Source organism: Nicotiana tomentosiformis, chromosome 6 (genome assembly GCF_000390325.3).
Source record: "Nicotiana tomentosiformis chromosome 6, ASM39032v3, whole genome shotgun sequence".
NCBI lineage: Eukaryota > Viridiplantae > Streptophyta > Magnoliopsida > Solanales > Solanaceae > Nicotiana > Nicotiana tomentosiformis.
Window position 1 is genome coordinate 70,231,454 of NC_090817.1, and position 18,834 is coordinate 70,250,287.

The 18,834-nt window shown below is 38.4% G+C and overlaps 1 long non-coding RNA gene across 1 annotated transcript; it reads right to left on the reverse strand.

The window, feature by feature from the left end:
• Positions 1-3,079: 3,079 nt before the first annotated feature.
• Positions 3,080-9,163, reverse strand: LOC108944277 (uncharacterized). The gene is made up of 3 exons (XR_001968276.3): positions 8,915-9,163; positions 5,410-5,498; positions 3,080-3,603 (listed from the first exon to the last, which is right to left on the reverse strand). It is a non-coding gene; the product is annotated as an uncharacterized lncRNA (long non-coding RNA).
• Between the last annotated feature and the right edge of the window lie 9,671 nt (positions 9,164-18,834).

An 18,834-nucleotide genomic window follows, 5' to 3' on the forward strand; every position in this document is an offset into this window, starting at 1 on the left:
TACAACTTTGTAAATCACGTATAAGTATTACTGACCAATCACTACATTAGAATTAGCCCGCAGCATTCGATTAACCATCAATTGTCAGAGCCAACTTATATACAAATTTCTTTTACTTTTTCTGAAAATACAAATTTGATGAATGAGATAATGTTCAAATTTACATGAAAAATACAAGTTCAACATACCTCACTATTTTCAATATAGTTTGCAATAATCTAGAGGCCTTCGAAGCTTGACTTGAGAGCTGAACTTACTAAGTGCTTTCTACAGAGAACTGCAAATAGTAGCTACAATCTTCAGAGCCTTGTATACCCATTCATTCATGTTTATAGACCATCTAAACGAAAAATACTTTGAATAAGTTTTACAATTCCATTGAATGAACATCTGGATTAGGCTCAAAAAAAGTAGGAAAGTCTCTAGTGTGTTAGAAATTTGAAAAGTCATGGTTGATAAAGCAAGAAGAAGATAAACCATGGGAATCGAAAAGGTTAATTAGCTTGTTGATGGTGTGCGTGATACGCTTATAAAAAATTTCAAACATTAATTTCGGAAAATGTGTAGACTTCAGGTGCATATAATGTAGTAAATTCACTTAAATCCAATGCTAGCATTAAAATCGGTAACTGACTTTATTGATAACTATGAAAGAATAATATAGCTGCTAAAGAATAAAAAAAAGTACATCCATCACTATTTAAAGGGTAAAATAGTCGTTTAGTATTTGATCGGCATTTTAGTCTTTTAACTTTCACTTTACATCTTAATACTTATAATATAGTATGATTATATGATGATTATGTATACACATTTAACTAATATGCAGTGAACCATATTTCCTCCAGTGAGACAATCTGGAAGTAACTAAATATAGTTTAGATCTTGAAAATCAGTTTGTGCTCAACACGTAAATTATAAGCCAGCACATACTGTATACAAAAGTTTACTAAAGCACAACCTCATGGCCACTGATAGTAACAAAACACATTCAATCAATTCAAGAAGGAAAGATTTCTTCATTTTCCGTTTCAAGAATATGAATATAGGAAAGAGTAAAACTATTGTTAACCTTATAATCAATAATTTTGAGAGCTAGATATTGAGCAAATTACATAACTAAGAGCCCAAGAGAAAAGGCATTATACAATCTGGAGGATAAACTGAAACCCCTAACCATTCTCCATATATATCTTTGTTCAAATAAAATAATTATTGTCTATAGCTAACATCAGTCTTAACCTAAGAACTCCAATGGAAGATGTTCCTTAAGAAGTATTTATATGAAAAGATCAAAGTAGATGGTGAGAATTACAGTAAGAAACTTTTATTTACATGTCATACATATTGATATTCCCTTTGAAACTTGACAAAAAAAAAGACGTCATGAATGTTTCATTCGCAACCCATCTTAGGATCATAATAGATGCCTTATCAAATTGGACACATGGGCTAGGCTAACTGTGTGAGATAATTACACCGGGGTTATTATCTTTGACAAAGACGAATCATAAGAATCGAATTAACCAACAAAATAAATTATACTCATAACAGAACTGCAACAAATGATGGGAATAATTATATTCCTCCAATGTAAAGACAGAGATCCATTTCAATGGCCAAGGTGAACAAATATCTGAAGATAATAACAACTTTTAGTTAAAGTAAGATGCAATTGTCCTTCTTGAAATATTTTTAACTGCGCTACCCAACCTCGTTACTTCCTGTTATTTACTTCCTGAAGTTGAAGTAAGACGCAATTGCCTTGGAATTTTTAAATTTTGGTAACATTTGTTCCTTGTTTGTATTTTTTTACTGTGACAAGCTTAAATAAAGCGACACAGGCAGTTCATAATGCCCAAAACAACCAACATATTCTCAAAACAATAAGAACAAATACAAATATTAAGATATATGAAGCATTAGAATTAAATTTCATAAATCAATCAACCATGAAGGTATTGCCAAACAACTTTTATCGAATTAAATTTGGATTTAAAATTGTCTTCTATTCAATTAAAACAAGAAGAGAGATATTGAGATTGGCGAAATTAAGATGTTTGTGAGCTAAGAGAATGATCTCATGCGTAATCTGATGTTGCGATCTTAAAGAAGGTTTCTCTAGCCGATATCAACTACTACATCTCATCTTCCACAAGTTCCAACAAATGATTATATGAGCTTTGTATAATCAACATGTGAAGAGGATTTCTAAATACTTCAAACCACCAGTTAAGAAAAAACATATTATAAATGCGCAGTGTGCGACGATTGCAACATATTATAAATAGCTAATAGAAAATGTGGTAGAGTAAACTACTGCTATGTTGAATTTTCTATTCTCTCATCTCACTCTGTTTCATCTCCTTCTATCTTCTCTTTATCAGCTGGTTTCCATTACTGTTCAATTGCAATTTCCCTTATTAATCTATTATAATTCAGTTGAGTAATTTTAATAAAATCAGCCAGTTTTATTATTAAGTGAGTTATTAATTAGATTGTCTTATAATTCTAATACCCTATTGTACATGTTTAAGACCTAGCTAATGTGAAAAATTCAGCAATACAGAAGCACTAATAGCACAACCACAAAATATATAATCCATGGTTTCCTCAGAAGTCTAACACAACATCATTACAAGGCAAAACAAAATCCAAAGAATTTGATCTTATCATCTGTAGGCAGCTTTCTTTGTAACAAATTCCACGTTAGAGAGAACAGATTAAATAGATGAGGCTTCATCAAAGACATTCTATTCATAAGTGTTGGGAAGAAGAAACTAGAAACAATATCCTATTTCTAACAATCTCTGGACATTTACTTAGAGATATAGAAGAAGGGTGAAGAAGAAGAAGAATGGAGAAGAATGTCGTGCATATTAGTGTTTAGAATATAGGGGGACATAATTAATGGGTTAGAGGACATAATTAATGGGTTATGGGACATAAATTAATGGGTTAGTAAGATAATTATAATATAAGGAGACATAGGTTAGTGGGTTAGTGTGGAAGGAATAAATATATATGTAAGTGTATAATATATACATGTGCAAAGCTCAATGTAAACACACACGGAAGATTGGTCTTTTGAATCAGATTTTTTCCTTCAATTTCGTACATGGTATCAGAGCAATAAGCTCGATCCAACAGTCCAACCATCAAATCAATTTACATCAGATTCACCATCATAATCAGTAACCTAAAATGTCTGAAACAACCATCACGTATACTGGTGATACGAGAAAATCAGTCAGCTATGATGCCAATCACCCTTATCATTTCAACAACTCTGATTCACCTGGAATGACTCTAGTCAACACTATGTTTGATGGAAGAGGATACTCAAGGTGGAGGAGATCTATTCTCATGTCTTTGTCAGCCAAGAAGAAACTTGGTTTCATCAATGGAGCATGTCTATCTCCAGATCTGAAATCTCCAGACCATGAACAATGGAGTTGTGTGAATGACATGGTCATCTCTTGGATCCTAAATGCTCTCTCAAAGGATATTGCGGACAGTGTGATATACTCCAAAACTGCAAAAGAACTTTGGGACAGCTTGGAGCAGAGATTTGGGAGATCAAATGGAGCCAAGCTTTATCATCTGCAGAAGGAGTTATCAGGTTTAGTACAGGGAAACAGTAACATTGCAGCATACTTCACTAAGCTCAAACGACTGTGGGATGAATTAGATGCTTTAAATGTTATCATATGTTGTTCACGTGTTTGTGTTTATGAAGGAAAGACAAAGTTAACTAAGTCTCTTGAGGATCAGAGATTGATCCAATTCCTAATGGGATTAAATGACATTTATGCACAAGCAAGAGGAAATATCCTCGTGATGAACCCTTTGCCTAGCATGGATGTTGCTTATTCACTTCTCTTGCAGGATGAAAATCAAAGAGAAGTTTATGCAAATGCACATTTTAATTCTGAATCAGTATCATTCATGGCAGCTGGAGAGGCCAAGCAGCCTAATTCACAACTTCTAGCTGATTTTGCAGCTTTTATGATCACAGGACAAGGGAAGAATTATCAGAAACTTAGAAGCTAAACACAAAGAGGAGCAGCCATATCACCCAAATATAACAACTCAGGGCAAAAGTTTGTTAACTTTAATATTGCCTACTTTCCTCTCTTTCAAAGCATGTCATTTTCATATATAGTCCAATTGCACTTTTTCAAATACAAATTAATGTAAAATAACCTATTCATATTTACGAAACACATTATCCGAGTAACAATACTTTCACTAGTTTCAATAACTAGTTTCTGGCCACGTGTGTTGCACGTGTATTTCATGTCAATGCATATAGACTCTATAAAATCACTCAAATATATACGTTTGTGAGGTACACATAATATTTACCAAGTTGTCTTTGCTAATTCTTAAGACAAATCAATTATGAAAACTAAAAAAGTTATTCAAGAACATCATAATCCATGATTGAACAACATATGCCAAGGGGAGTAATACCTCACATCCATATGCTATAAGATCAATAATCAAACGGTACACGATTATGATTGAAAAAAATTAATGTTTCTTCAACAAAATTTTAAATTCTTAGATAAAATGCAGTAAAAGAAATGTATTAAAGTCAATGTAGGATCATTGAAACATAACTGAAATTCACGCCTTTCAAAAAACACAGACTTAAGGAAAAATTCATCCTCCTGTAATTAACAAACCGATGGAATGTTAGTGAAATTGGGAGTAATCAGCAAATTTCAATTTAAGAGCAGTAAAATTGGTTCCACTAATTGTGCAGGAAAATTTAAGTTAAGAGGTCTTAATATATGTATTAAAAAAAAAAAAAAAAAAAGAAGCTCTAGTTGAGATAGAGGAGGAAGAAGATCATAAAAAAGAACACAAATTACTTTGTAATGACTTGTGACAATAGTGCTAGCAAACTAAGAAGGAAATGCGTCCAGACGACTTATCAATTATTTTCTAAAACCCACGTAAGATTTACTTTTTAAAGGACACAATTGTTATCTACTTTATTTCATTATCACAAAGACTTGGTTGGAATTACATCGCATGGATTAATTCCTTTTTTGTATGATATATCTTAACTCTCTTTACTACTTTCAAGAAAATGTATCCATTCAGCAGAAAAAATGTAAAGTGAAAATATAAATATTAACAATATTGTCTTAATACCTTGGTCTTTCTTTTGTTCAAATTCAAACAAATTCTCCCACATAAAACATAAGACTACAACTTTGTAAATCACGTATAAGTATTACTGACCAATCACTACATTAGAATTAGCCCGCAGCATTCGATTAACCATCAATTGTCAGAGCCAACTTATATACAAATTTCTTTTACTTTTTCTGAAAATACAAATTTGATGAATGAGATAATGTTCAAATTTACATGAAAAATACAAGTTCAACATACCTCACTATTTTCAATATAGTTTGCAATAATCTAGAGGCCTTCGAAGCTTGACTTGAGAGCTGAACTTACTAAGTGCTTTCTACAGAGAACTGCAAATAGTAGCTACAATCTTCAGAGCCTTGTATACCCATTCATTCATGTTTATAAACCATCTAAACGAAAAATACTTTGAATAAGTTTTACAATTCCATTGAATGAACATCTGGATTGGGCTCAAAAAAAGTAGGAAAGTCTCTAGTGTGTTAGAAATTTGAAAAGTCATGGTTGATAAAGCAAGAAGAAGATAAACCATGGGAATCGAAAAGGTTAATTAGCTTGTTGATGGTGTGCGTGATACGCTTATAAAAAATTTCAAACATTAATTTCGGAAAATGTGTAGACTTCATGCCGTTCACTTTTACTTGGCATGTATACTAAAAATAGATTTTCATTTTTACTTGTCACTTTACACATATCAAGAGAAGACAATATTTTTTTTCCTGTTATATCCACGGTATTTATTACTCATTTCAAATCATTTTCTCAAATCCAATAAAATATGCATCAATTAATATGGGTATCATGGTAAATTATACACTTCATTTATTATTTCTTAAGAGACGTGAAAAGTCAAAACGTGCCAAGTAAAAGTGAACGGAGGGAGTAGTAAATTCACTTAAAACCAATGCTTGCATTAAAATCGGTAACTGACTTTATTGATAACTATGAAAGAATAATATAGCCGCTAAAGGATAAAAAAAAGTCCATCCATCACTATTTGAAGGGTAAAATAGTCGTTTAGTATTTGATGGGCATTTTAGTCTTTTAACTTTCATTTTACATCTTAATACTTATAATATAGTATGATGATATGATGATGATGTATACACATTTAACTAATATGCGGTGAACCATATTTCCTCCGGTGAAACAATCTGGAAGTAACTAAATATAGTTTAGATCTTGAAAATCAGTTTGTGCTCAACACCTAAATTATAAGCCATCACATACTGTATACAAAAGTTTACTAAAGCACAACCTCATGGCCACTGATAGTAACAAAACACATTCAATCAATTCAAGAAGGAAAGATTTCTTCATTTTCCGTTTCAAGAATATGAATATAGGAAAGAGTAAAACTATTGCTAACCTTATAATCAATAATTTTGAGAGCTAGATATTGAGCAAATTACATAACTAAGAGCCCAAGAGAAAAGGCATTATACAATCTGGAGGATAAAGCTGAAACCACTAACCATTTTCCATATATATCTTTGTTCAAATAAAATAATTATTGTCTATAGCTAACATCAGTCTTAACCTAAGAACTCCAATGGAAGATGTTCCTTAAGAAGTATTTATATGAAAAGATCAAAGTAGATGGTGAGAATTACAGTAAGAAACTTTTATTTACATTTCATACATATTGATATTCCCTTTGAAGCTTGACAAAAAAAAGACGTCATGAATGTTTCATTCACAACCCATCTTAGGAGCATAATAGATACCTTATCAAATTGGACACATGGGCTAGGCTAACTGTGTGAGATAATTACACCGGGGTTATTATCTTTGACAAAGACGAATCATAAGAATCGAATTAACCAACAAAATAAATTATACTCATAACAGAACTGCAACAAATGATGGGAATAATTATATTCCTCCAATGTAAAGAAAGAGATCCATTTCAATGGCCAAGGTGAACAAATATCTGAAGATAATAACAACTTTTAGTTAAAATAAGATGCAATTGTCCTTCTTGAAATATTTTTAACTGCGCCACCCAACCTCTTTACTTCCTGTTATTTACTTCCTGAAGTTGAAGTAAGATGCAATTGCCTTGGAATTTTAAAATTTTGGTAACATTTGTTCCTTGTTGTATTTTTTAATGTGACAAGCTTAAACAAAGCGACACAGGCAGTTCATAATGCCCAAAACAACCAACATATTCTCAAAACAATAAGAACAAATACAAATATTAAGATATATGAAGCATTAGAATTGAATTTCACAAATCAATCAACCATGAAGGTATTGCTAAACAACTTTTATCGAATTAAATTTGGATATAACATTGTCTTCTATTCAATTAAAACAAGAAGAGAGATATTAAGATTGACGAAATTAAGATGTTTGTGAGCTAAGAGAATGACCTCATGCGTAATCTGATGTTGCAATCTTAAAGAAGGTTTCTCTAGCCGATATCAACTACTACATCTCATCTTCCACAAGTTCCAACAAATGATTATATGAGCTTTGTATAATCAACGTGTGAAGAGGATTTCTGAATACTTCAAACCACCAGTTAAGAAAAAACATATTATAAATGCGCAGTGTGCGACGATTGCAACATATTATAAATAGCTAATAGAAAATGTGGTAGAGTAAACTACTGCTATGTTGAATTTTCTATTCTCTCATCTCACTCTGTTTCATCTCCTTCTATCTTCTCTTTATCAGCTGGTTTCCATTACTGTTCAATTGCAATTTTCCTTATTAATCTATTATAATTCAGTTGAGTGATTTTAATACAATCAGCCAGTTTTATTATTAAGTGAGTTATTAATTAGATTGTCTTATAATTCTAATACCCTATTGTACATGTTTAAGACCTAGCTAATCTGAAAAGTTCAGCAATACAGAAGCACTAATAGCACAACCACAAAATATATGATCCATGGTTTCCTCACAAGTCTAACACACCATCATTACAAGGCAAAACAAAATCCAAAGAATTTGATCTTATCATCTGTAGGCAGCTTTCTTTGTAACAAATTCCACGTTAGAGAGAACAGTTTATATAGATGAGGCTTCATCAAAGACATTCTATTCATAAGAGATGGATTTTGACGCTATTTAATGAGGTTCCATGCATTCAAGCAAATGATTTTTCGTATAAGTAGAACCAATCCAAACAACCTAGTCATATTTTGATACCAAATGAACTTTAATCCTACCTATCTTAATTGAAAAAAATCTAGGAACAGAGTGAGACAACTTCAGCAAGTGACACCACAACATTACATATCTACATTTTTCTTTCCTTTCCTAACACAGCACATCATATTTGGGTTAAAGATCTTTTTTTTGTTTTTTTTAGTTCTGGAATAATAAAAAGACAATATTTTTTGATTTTATAACATCTAATTTAATTAACTTTTAGTATTTTTTTCTTATTTTTTAAGGATGCACGCTCACAATCCCAAAAATACAAGTGTTTACTGTTGCATTCAAAGGGACATCTCAGCAGAGAAAGACTTCTATTACCTACAATTCTTTCTTCTCACGAACAAAACAACTAAAAGGGGATTTTTTTCATTCCCTCATCCTCCTTGCTCTACACCCCAACTTTAAACCTAACCCTAGCCACCATCCTCACATCTCAATACTCCCACTTTAAGCCCTACACTGCAATAATTAATATTCAACAAAATCCATATAAAATATTATCATTCTCTACAATTAATATTCACTAAAAAGAAATTTCTAGTCTTCAACCAAAAAGAGAAGAAAAGTGACACACCTGTTCAGATTGATAACTATTGTCATTGTCGGTTTGTGAGTCTCCACCCAGTTCAAATAGACTTCACGTGAGTCTTCAACCTTTGGGACATAAGTTTGAGAGCGTTGATTGCTAAGGATTTTACATGCTTTTAGATTAAAAACACACACAGAGTGGAATGTGGATAGGATTTCGTTTTGAGGAAAATACGAGAGAAAGAGTGGGGAAGGGGGTTAATTAATATGAGTCCTTTTTGTTTCAACTAATGAATAGGAGTAGTTTTTATATTGGCGCGGTGGCCCTTTTACTTACCGCTTAACTTAGCTTATTAGGGACGGGCTATTTACCTTTTCAACTTATTTAGCAAATAAAAAGAGAATTAGGGACCAGTCAAAAAACTTGTCCCTATAGGCACTTTTAGGGACCAGATTTTGCCTGGTCACTAAGTGTTGATCGCTAATAAACCGTTTTTCTTGTAGTGATGTTTAATACAGGTTCAGTTTTAGTTGCAGTCTATTTGATGGTAATGAGATTTTAGTTCAAGAAAATTGACAGTTTGTAGACAAAAACTTTATGCTGGAGATTTAGAAATGTGATTCGTTGAAGATTATGAAAATGATTGCTTCTTGGGTGGACTTATATACGGGTGAAATGGGGGCTAACACACACTCCGATTTCTCGGTGGGTCAAACGAAGTAAGGGTATGAATACATGAGATCGAAGTCGAAGCTATGGATTTTTTACCCGGTTCAGCGCCTGCTGCGCCTCGTTGAGAAGACTTGACGCGCCCACCTCATTCATCTTTGCTTGGTCCTCTTGGTCACCAGGCATTGGAGGTAGCTAGCTACGCCCACTAGAGCGGATAGGACCGGATCATCCTCCGGGACCTTAAAAATGACTATTCTCTTGCGGCTAGGGTCCACGCTCGCTACGGGCCAGCTCCCGAGGGCACGTCCTTCTTCAGGATCTCCAGGTTGCCCAGACAGGAAAAGTTCTCCAATGTAGACATGTCCATACCATCGAAAAAGGAGTTGACGGGGTCATCTCAACCATGCACTCCCTCACATGATTTTTCTTTGCTCGCTTGGGACTCCTCGAGTATGGACTCGGTATAGGAGGGCGTTTCTATGATGTCTATGACACCGGTCGCCTCCTTAGGAAGAGACCTGCTTCCTCGGAGGTCACATCCTCTATCTCCCCCTCAGGTTCCCGAGCCTGAAGGGATTGGCCTCGTGGCTCCCTTTATCGGTCGTCGCCTGCTCCCCGGTGGGGGTCGATCCATGGGCGACGAATATGTCGTCTTCTTCAGGCTCATCCCTGAGACGGTAGAGATAGCCAGGATCTGGTGCCCTAGACTTGGTATTCTTCTTGTGCTTCCAGGCCCGGGTGGCCGCCCTTGTCTTCCTCTTTCGGGGGGGGAAGAACCCGAGGACTTTCTCTTTTTCTTCTTCTCCTCCTTCGCGGAAGCCCCGGGCTATCTCGAGACGAAGGGCTCAACAGGCAAAGACGTATCTTTGTCCTCATCGAGCGGCCTAAGTTCAGTGGTCTTAGGCAGACCTGCGAGAAAAAGGGAGAAGTTAACACTATGTAAGTTAAAAACGTGATGATAACAATTTCGGGAAGGAACCTCACCATGAGAACGGGCCTACCATCTGCCCTTTGAGAGTCCGCGCCATGCGCGCTAAGAGTAAGGCATCTTCTTACAAACCCTCATGATCCACTCCTTGAAATGGGGGATTACATCTGGAACTCGGGCAATGGCTGCATGACCACAAACAAAATCGATGAGAAAAAAGAAATAGAAGGGGAGGAATACTAAGAAAGACAGTACTTACGGGATACGTTCCACTCCTCGGGGAATGACAGAAACTCAGGGGGAATCAGGTCTCCGCTCTTCACCCGAACGAACAGCCCCTGCCAACCTCGGTCTCGGTCCTCGTCAATGCTCGAGTAATAAGCCTTACATGCTCGACATACTAGCTTGATCAGTCCCCCTCGAAAGATTCGGGGACTGTATAAATAGAGTAGGTAGTTGAGAGTGAACCGGTGAGACTCGGTGTTGTTTACGAAGTAGCGTAGGAGGATCACGATCCTCCAGAAGGATGGGTGGATTTTCCTGAGACATACCTTGTACCTCTTGCAGAAAGCAAGAACTATGGAATCCATATGGGAGAATGTAAAGGGGTAAGTGTAAACACTCAGATACCCCTTTCACTTGAGTGGTTATATTGTCGTCAGGCCCAGGGACAACCACGTCTTTACCTTCCCACTTACAGTCCGCTCGGACTACATGTAAGGTTTCTTCGGTGATGGAGCATATGTATCTCGATGCTCCCTCACGCCGTTCTTGTTAGCTAGAAGCCTTCTCGACCTTTAAGTAATCCCCGATTGAACAGCCTCTGAGTATAAAGCTTTTCATAAGGGGCTCTGGGGCTACTTCGGCATCTGTGATCCGGTGGGAAGATGAAGGGACAACCTGCTGAGGAACTGATTTGGAAGTTTTAGCCATCGTGACCCAGGAAGATATGAAGATTTGAAAGAAAAGTATGGTGGTTTGAAGAAACAAGTATGAAGGTTTGAAGAAAATAGTATGAAGGTTGAAGGTGGGATGAAGATCTGTGTTAGAAATCTAAGAATAATTATGAAGATTTGAAAAAGTTGAAATCCGCTTGAAAATTCGAAGGTAAAAGCTAGGATCGGAAAATAAAAGAAGTATAAAAGGTCGAAGCTTTTATAGGGAAAAATGTAATCAATACGCGACGTTTTGGATTCCAAAGCAACCAGCCGATGATCGACACGTGTCTGAAGCCATAACGACACGACTGATGGGACGTTTCAGCTTATTCGTCATCTCAGTTGTAACGTACGAAGGAAGGAACCGGGGTTCATATATTGTTTTTCATCATTTCGGCAAACCTACTCTCTCAGAAATGAGGGGACTATTTGTATACGAGTGAAACTGGGGTGAACACACACCCCGATTTCCCGGCGGGTCAAACGAAGCAAGGGTATGAATACATGGGATTGAAGTCAAAGCTGGGGTCTTCTTGTACCAAGGCCCGAACGGAGTGCTCACCAACGAACTTGATAAAACGATACACCCCGGATTCGGAATGAGTTCTAAGACTTCAGGAAGCGCATGAACGGTTGTAGGCGATAGATAGAGGGTCGTGATATTCAAAACCAATCGGATATCACGGCACGGATCTCGCTCTAACGAGAGAAGATGATTTTCACCTTTTCTTAGACTTGTACTAGAGGTGAAACTCTCCTACTAGATAAAGGGGAAGTTTTTTCTTTGATAACACACATTGTAACACGCAAACCAAGGCAATGCAAATTCATTTACTCTGCTTTCTAGCTATTGCAAAGTTCTTATTTTATTGTTGTTCTTCATATACAATTGGCTTCGAATCGAGGGTCCGATCAAGGCAAAACTATTGTTCATCCTGAATCCGAGCTTGGCCGTAACATCACAATTGGTTTGGTTATTCATTCTATATTTAATTCATTTATCTAACATTCTTGATTATTTGCATTGAATCAATCCACATATCTTTAAAATGACGTATAAATTTATTTGTTATCCATTTTAAGGGTAAATAATTTGGCACCCACGTGGGGCTAAGGATAATAGTGGTTATTTAATACAAATCTCTATAACACATCCTATTTTACGCTTGTTCTTTAAAGTCTTAATTTCAGGTCAGTTTAGAAAATATTAAATTCTCAGTTTGCTCACTTGAACGTTGAGGTTGAGTCTGGCCATCATGGCAAAACAACAATCTAGAGCCTAGCAATGAGGTGCCCCCTGCTGATCCCAACGGAGTCCCAATTGTTGATCCGATCGATGCCAATTCACAGGTTGTTATCGACGTCAACCTACTAACTGACCCCAAAAACAGCGTTCGCGGAGGTCCCCGACCAACAGTTTGAGAAACGCCTGAGAGCGAAGGTGATAGGATAAGCCTACGGCTAATCTTTGAAATATTGTAGGCTCAACAGATGATGATAGCGCAGACACAGAATCAAGGTCACACCCCTAGCAGGGACGAGCCCGAACGGTCCCGGGAGAACACCCGAAGAAACGAACAAATCACCGAGAGGTCGGGTGAAGTCGAGCCCGGAGTTAGTCCCGAAGTAATGAAAATGCTTGAAGCATTAACGAAGCATGTGGAATCAGGTGAAAAGAAAATTGAGGCCAACGATAAGAAGGTGGAAACATATAATTCCAGGGTCGACCAAATCCCAGGAGCACCCCGATATTGAAGGGGTCGGATTCCAAGAAGTTTATCCAGAATCCTTTTCCTCCGAGCGCGGCACCAAAACCGATCCCTAAGAGATTTTGTATGCCCGACATTCCAAAATATAATGAAACCACGGACTTGAATAAGCACGTGACCCCCTATACATGCGCAATCAAAGAAAATGATTTGGAAGATGATGAAATCGAGTCGGTGTTACTAAAGAAGTTCGAGGACACTTTGTCCAAATGGGAAATATTATGGTACCAAAACGTACCCACAAATTCCATTGACTCATTGTATATGCTCGCAGATGCTTTTGTGAAGGCTCATGTCGGAGCCATCAAGGTCGAGATTAGAAATCGGACCTTTTCAAGGTTACGCAAAGAGACAACGAGATGCTCAGGGAGTTCGTGTCTAGGTTTCAAATGGAATGGATGGATCTGCCTCCGGTTGCGGATGATTGGGTCGTTCGGGCATTCACTCAAGGACTTAACCCCCGAAGCTCATTGGCTTCGCAGTAGCAAAAACAAAATTTGGTAAGTACCCAGCAGTAACTTGGGCCGACGTCCACAACAGGTACCAGTAAAAAATCAGGGTCGAGGACGACCAACTTGGAGCCCCTTCTGGGTTCATTTATCCCATCAAAGCCGATGACGGGTCTAAGAGAGATGTCGATCATGAGCCAAGACCGTTAGGGGATCGATACCAACCATACATCACAGATCAACGGGGAAATAGGTCTGGGCGTCAACCTACAAGGAACGAAAAGATAGGTGATTGATGGCCTAGTAGCCAAGGTCTGATGAGCAAAAATGGTTTCGATAGGCCGCTCGGGGGTAGATATGCACCAAGATTGTCAAAATACAACTTCAACGTTGATGCAACCAACATCATATCAGCCATCAGGCACATCAAGGAAACCAAGTGGCCCCGACCGTTACAGTATGACCCTACCCAAAGAGATCCTAACTTGATGTGCAAATATTATGGCACTCATGGCCACATGAGCGAGGATTGTCAACAATTGAGAAAAGAAGTTGCTCGATTGTTAAATAATGGGCACCTTCGAAAATTTCTGAGCAATCGAGCCAAAACTTATTTTAGGAACAAGGACGCCAACAAATAGTCTGAACTTGAGGAGCCTCAGCACGTCATCAACATGATCATTTGAAGGGTCGATATCCCTCAAGAACTAATGATAAAGCGCACTAAAGTATCTATCACAAGGGAAAAAACATACCCAAGATTATGTCACGGAGGGAACCATCTTGTTTAACGATAAGGATACCGAGGGCATCGTGCAACCACACAATGATGCGCTGGTAATATATGTACTTATCAATAAATCTCGAGTTAAATGTGTATTGATTGATCCGGGTAGCTCGGCCAACATCATCAGATTGAGGGTCGTAGAGTAGTTGGGGTTACAAGACCAAATTGTGTCGGCAGTCCGGGTGTTGAACGGATTTAACATAGCATGTGAAAATACTAAAGGGGAGATAACCCTGCTAGTGAACACCGTCGGGACTATCCAAGAGACAAAGTTTTATGTAATCGAAGGGGATATGAGGTACAACGCCCTATTCGGAAGGCCATGGGTTCATAACATAAGTGCGGTACCTTCAACCTTACACCAGGCACTGAAGTTCCCTATGCCGAGAGGAGTCAAGACGGTCTACGGATAGCAGCCGGCCATAAAGGAAATGTTTACAGTCGAAGAGGTAATCCCGGTACCCACAGTTTTGACATCAAGGAACCCAGAATCAACCAGAAAGAAAGAAATTAAATAGCAATCACCGATGTTGGCCCCGACCGAACCGGAGGAGCGAGGAGTAGACGGGGAGGATGATTACGGAGTTCCGAGGTCATTCATAGCTCCTGATGATACCGACGCCACCAAATCTATGGTCGAGGAGTTGGAGCAAGTCATATTAATCGAACATCTACCAGATCAAAAGGTATACTTGGACACGGGGTTAACTCCCGAGCTCAAGAAAAAACTTATTGAATTTCTTAAAGCTAACATAGACTGTTTCGCTTGGTCCTACCTTTACATGATAGGGATCCCCCCCGGAAGTGACCACTCATAAGTTGAGTTTGGACCCAAAGTTCCACTAGGTTAAATAGAAGAGAAGACCACAGTCCGAGGTCAAGCATGCATTCATCAAGGACGAGATATCTAAACTCAAAATATGGTCCATTCGGGAAGTTAAATACTCAGACCGATTAGCTAACGTAGTGGGAGTGCCTAAAAAAGGAAATAAGCTAAGAATATGTGTAGATTACAAAGATCTGAACAAGGCATGCCTTAAGGATTCTTTTTCTTTGCCTAACATCGATCAGATGATCGACGCATTGGTCGGGCACGAGATACTCAGCTTTCTCGATGCCTATTATGGGTATAACCAAATTCGGATGGAACCGGGCGATCAAGAAAAGACTTCTTTTATCACTAAATTCGGCACCTGTTGTTATAACGTAATGCCATTCGGATTAAAGAACTCTGGTGCCACCTATCAATGCCTAGTAAACTGGATGTTCGAAGAACAAATAGGAAAATCAATGGAAATTTATATTGACGACATGTTAGACAAGTCCCTGCGAACAGAGGACCGTTTGAAATATTTACAGGAAACCTTCGACATATTAAAGAAATATAATATGAAGCAAAACCCGGAGAAGTGCGCATTCGGGGTTGGATCAGGAAAATTCCTCGGGTTTATTATATCCAATCGAGGGATCAAGATCAAACCCGACAAAATCATAGCCATAAAAGACATCACCATGGCGGACAACGTCAAGGCCGTTCAGAGGCTGACCGGGCGTATAGTCGCCTTGGGCTGGTTCATATCGAGGTCCTCGGACAAAATCCATCGGTTTTTCTCACAAGCTTTGAAAGAACTTTTCCTAGACCCCGGAATGCCAACAAGCTTTGAAAGAACTCAAACAGTACTTATCGAGTCCGCCCCTGCTCCACACTCTGAAGGCAGACGAACAATTGTACCTTTACTTGGCAGTTTCAGAGGTGGCGGTAAGTGGAGTATTAGTCCGGGAAGAGGAAGTATGCAATTTCCTATTTACTATGTCAGTAGAACTCTAGGCGAGGCCGAAACAAGGTATCCTCACCTGGAAAAATTGGCGCTTGCTTTGCTAAGCACCTTCAAAAAGTTAAATTTGTATTTTCAATGCTACCACATATGTGTCGTAACCTCTTACCCACTAAGGAACATCATGCACAAACCCGAGCTCTCGGTCCGGCTAGCCTAATGGGCTGTCAAAATTAGCGGGTACGATATCGAGTATCGACCCCGAACCACCATAAAATCTCAAATTTTGGCAGATTTCGTGGCCGACTTTATGCCGGCCTTAATACCCAAAATCAAAAGGGAATTATTGCTAACCTCGGGGTCTACCTCGAGAATTTAAACCCTTTTTACGGACGGTGCCTTGAATACAAAGGGGTCCGGGCTCGGCATCGTGTTAAAACCACCTACGGGGAATGTAGTTAGGCAGTCTATTAGAACTGTGAAATTGACTAACAATGAGGCAGAGTATGAGGTCATAATTTCAGGTCTCGAATTGGCAAAAAGCCTTGGGGTCGAGATGATCAAAGATAAGTGTGACTCCCTCCTTGTGGTAAATCAAGTCAATGGGATTTTCGAAGTGAAAGAGGAACGAATGCGAAGGTATTTAGACAAATTACAGGTAACGCTGCATCAATTCAAGGAATTAACCCAGCAGCACGTGCTCTGAGATCAGAATAGTGAGGCCGATACTCTAGCTAACTTGGGGTCATCGGTAGATATTGATGAATTCAGTTCGGGAATAGTAGTACAGCTCATGAAGTCGGTGATAGAAAAAGGCCACGCCGAAGTAAACTCAACGAATTTAACTTGGGATTGGAGGAACAAGTACATAGATTACTTGAAGATCGGAAAAATTGTCCTCGGATCCTAAAGAATCAAGAGCCCTGCATACCAAGGCTTCGATATTTAGCTTGGTCGAAGGGGCATTGTTCAGGAGAACGTTCAGCCACTAGCTAGCCAAAAGCTTAGGGTCAGGAGATACCGAATACGCCTTGAGAGAAGTTCACGAAGGCATTTCTGGGAACCATTCGGGGGCAGAATCTTTGGTCCAGAAATTAATCAGGGCTGACTATTACTGGACCGAAATGGAGAAATATGCGAAGGACTTCGTATGAAAATGCGACGACTGCTAGAGACACGCGCCGATGATTCATCAACCGGGAGAGCTACTCCACTCGGTTTTGTCCCCGTGGCCATTTATGAAGTGGGAAATGGACATCATCGGTCCCCTACCGTGGGCATTCAGTAAGGCTCAATTCATACTATTCATGACCGATTATTTTTTCAAGTAGGTCGAAGCTCAAGTGTTCGAAAACGTCCGGGAGAAAAAAGTCATTGACTTCATCTGGGACCACATAATATGTCGATTCGGGATACCACCCGAGTTCATTTGCGATAATGGAAAATAATTCAGTGGCAGCAAGGTAAATAAATTCTTCGAATATCACAAGATTAAGAAGATTCTATCAACACCTTACTACCCTAGTGAGAACGAATAATGAGAATCAACAAACAAGACCATACTTCAAAGCTTGAAAAAGAGGTTGACCGATGCCAAAGGGAATTGGAAGGAAATCCTACCCGAAGTCATGTGGGCATACCGTACGACCTCGAAATCTAGTACCGAGACCACCCTATTTTCGTTGGTCTACAGGACCGAAGCCTTAATACCAGTCGAAGTGGGAGAACCGAGCCTCATGTTCCAATATGCATCAAAAGAGTCAAACAGCGAGGCCATAATCACGATCTTAGAACTATTAGATGAAAGGCGGGGCTGCCCTAGTCTGGTTGGCCGCCTAGAAACGGCGTTTAGAAAGATACTACAACCAAAGAGCCAACCTCCGACACTTTAAGATCGGGGACTTGGTATTGAGGAATGTAATATTACACACCTGGAACCCGAACGAGGGGAAGCTGGGACCGAATTGGGAATGACCATATCGAGTCGTCAGAATTACCGACAAAGGCTCGTATAAACTTGAAGCAGAAAACGATGTGCAACTACCAAATAACTGGAATGTGACACACTTAAATTGGTACTACTACTAAGGTACGAACTCAATTACTCTTTAATCATGTTATGAATCGAACTAATATTTTTAGGTAAATGTCCAAGGATGGATATGGCTATTAGGTCTGAAAGCACGTGTTGCACTCTTTTTCCCTTGAACCGATTTTGTCCCAAAATGGGTTTCTCGGCAAGGTTTTTAACGAGGCAAAAATAAAATGTACTAACTTAGATTCAAAGACCGATCTCAAACTGGAGCCAATGATCGTTCACTTCGTATCAACTGTATCCGGGCCCTCTCAAGCTCGACCTTGAATACTAGGGCCATTACCCTCGGATTAAGGTTTTTAGTAAGGAAAAAAGAAAAACCTTATATGCTAGAAGCTAAGGCTTAGTGGTTAGGATTCATTGTAAGGGCCAAACAGTCATATGAACCGTGCTCACATAGTCCACTCTAGTCATGATACAAGTTTTTATGCACTTTCGATCATGTACTTTACACACTGAGAAATGAAAGAAAGTTTTGTCTTGCTATTACGCATTTTCTTGCTTCTTCAGTTCCAAATCCTAAGAGCCCACGGGCTACCCCTACTCGGGGAC